Raw genomic sequence first — 3,251 nt, 5'->3', positions numbered from 1 at the left:
TTATCAAACAATTGTCACAAGTATGATGTTTCATAATAATTATCATATCATTTAAATAACATTAAATTGCTTAAAATGACAATTATGTTACTACATTTACACATGAACTTACCTCGTATGCGAAAATGGCTACTTTTACCATTTCGTCCACAACTTGGTATTTTCCCCATTTTAGCCCGAATTTTAGTTTTCCTTGCTCTATCATTTAAAATATAGTTTAATTAGGACTCACATTATACAAATTGACCCAAAATCATATTTTGGAAAAATTACAATTTTGCCCCTAAACTTTTGCATATTTACACTTTTGCCCCAAAGCTCGTAAATTAAACTTCAGCCTATTTTCTTATGTTTTATGACATGCTGATCATTTTTCCCTTCTATGGCAACATCAAATTCTCACTCTAACATGTACTTATGACTATTAGGTATTTTTACCGATTAAGCCCTTTTGCTCGTTTTCACTTAAAACTGAGTAGCACAAGTTGTCTAACATAATTTAAAACCTCATATTCTATCATAAAACACCAAAATACAAAAATTTCACCTATGGGTATTTTTCCAAATATAAACCCTAGGTTAAATTATTGCTAGCATAAGCTTAATCGAGCTACCGGGACTCTAAAAACGTAAAAATCATTAAAAACGAGGCTAGAACGGACTTACAATCGAGCTTGGAAGCTTGAAAAACCCTAGCCATGGTTTCTCCTTGCTATATTCGGCCATGGGGTTGAAGATGAGCAAAATTGGCTTTTAATTTTGTATTTTAATTCATTTTACCCTAAATGACCAAAATGCCCTTACTACTAAACTTTCCAAAATTCCATCCATGTCCAATTTTTGTCCATAGACTTAGAAATTGGTAAAATTGCTATTTAAGACCTCCTAATTAATATTTCAAAACAATTTCATACTAGAAACTTCTAGAATGCAAGTTTTACAAATTATTCGATTTAGTCCCTAATTTCAATTTAAGCACTTTATGCATAAAATTTCTTCACGAAATTTTCACACAATCATGCAATCATATCATAGACCTTAAAATAATCATAAAATAATTATTTCTATCTCGGATTTTGTGGTCACGAAACCGCTATTTCGACTAGGCCCAAAATCAGGATATTACATCTCTGGCATCGAAATAGTGGTTTCGAAACCACTACTCTGATTAGACTCAAAATTAGCCTGTTACACAGGAACCCCACTCTGTCTTACAATTTCAGAGATATAAAGCTTTGTTAACTTTTGCAAAGAGTAGCCCGTCCGAACCGGAATAAAATGAGCAGACTTGGTCAATCGATCCACAATGACCCAAACAGAATCCTTCTTAGTGGGTCAACCCACTAACGAAGTCCATCGTCACTCATTCCCATTTCTATAAGGGAATCTTATGTAACACCCCTATAACCCGTATCCGTCGCCGGAGTGGGTTATGAAGAGTTACCAATACAAAACACTACATTTGTACATTCACACTTACATAAGTTCATTAGCAATTATATGCATAGCCAAACACAATCAAAGATCGAAATTCAGACTTATACCGACATTCAAAAGTTGCCATATTCACATGGCTTATATACAACAACATCTCAAAATATCATTCACTTAAGTCTATTCTATACATGCCATACTAGCTCCAAAACATAGTAGTACCAAAATGATAGATACTGTGATGAGTTGCTGACGATCCCCCCGAGCAGGTGACTGGAGTCAACAATCTATAAAACAGAGAAACGTAACAAACGGAGTAAGCTTTCATAAGCTTAGTAAGTTTTAAGCAATGCAAACAAATAAACTCAATTATACTTCGATCATTCAATCTCTCAAGAGGCCATTTTCTAGGTATATTGCCATTTGGCCGAATATACACGAGCACATAATGCACATTTAGCATTCTTATTTCACTTAATCTGAATTCATATAACATAAATAAATCAAATACTTTCACATACTTTCACACCTTGATCGAATGTATCATGATCATAGATATAGTTATAACATTTATTCACATATGTATCACATTATACACTTATGATTCAATTCAAATCAAACTCACATATAAGTACATAATACGTACCTGGCCAACTTAACGTATTGAATGTATTCATTTGTTGTTCTAACAGAAAGTATCTTAGTCTTAGACTTTTATCAAATCACCGACATTTAGCCTTCTAGGTTTTAAACCCGAATTCATCCACCGGTATTTCGCCTGCTAGGCTCGAAGCCCGATATCATTTCACTGGCATTATAGCCTGCTAGGCTCGAAGGCCTGGATAGTATCTCACCGGCATTATAGCCTGCTAAGCTCAAAGGCCCGAATAGTATCTCACCGGCATCATAGCCTGCTAGGCTCAAAGGCCCGAATAGTACCGTACAATATTCAAATCAACAAGTTTCATATAACACAATCACACCAAATTAGGTACTAGCATCATTCGAATATATCATCCTACATTTTATTCACTTTTATTTCATTTCATCATTCACACTTATCATTTGATAGTTTACACATAACATCTCACTCATATTCATCTAACACTTATCATTTGATCATAAAAGCATATCACATTTTACTTCCATATTATATTTTCCATTCGGCCATATACATACATTACAAGTAATACTTAATTCTCATAATATGTCATGTCATTATCGAATATTATTTATGTTTAACTACTTAAAATTTACCTTGAATATTTTCGAACAGTCTCGGATCGGCTATTCAACTACTTTCTCTTTTCCCCTGTCCAACTTTGGTTCTCTATGCTCTTGAGCTAATTCAAACAAATTTAACTTATTAAAGTCCCATCATGCTAGCTTATGGCCGAATATGACAAGAAATTTAATAGATCATATAACTACTTTTATCTCAAATACAAAATGGTCATACACATTTTTAATCACATTAAGCAATTTAATACAATTAATTTAACATTTCCTCATGTACACCTTTATGACCGAATACACATATCAAATAAGTAACTTACCTTAACACATAACCCACATAGCCAAAGTACATATAACACTAATGACCGAATATGTATATCACCAAAATTCCTATGACTTAACCTTTAACCTTCATAGCCGAATATTCATTGTATACCTAGTTCACATACACAAACACAAAACTCATATGGCTTATCATAATTTCATATACATATCTTAACCATATAGCCGAATATATAGCTCATCAAATAGATATTTATTCACGCTCCCTTAACACATATTGAACAACTAGTCCAAAGATT

Source organism: Gossypium arboreum, chromosome 3 (assembly GCF_025698485.1).
Source record: "Gossypium arboreum isolate Shixiya-1 chromosome 3, ASM2569848v2, whole genome shotgun sequence".
In the NCBI taxonomy this organism is placed as follows: domain Eukaryota; kingdom Viridiplantae; phylum Streptophyta; class Magnoliopsida; order Malvales; family Malvaceae; genus Gossypium; species Gossypium arboreum.
The sequence above is the reverse complement of the archived record's forward strand: the minus strand, read 5'-3'. Positions refer to the sequence as shown.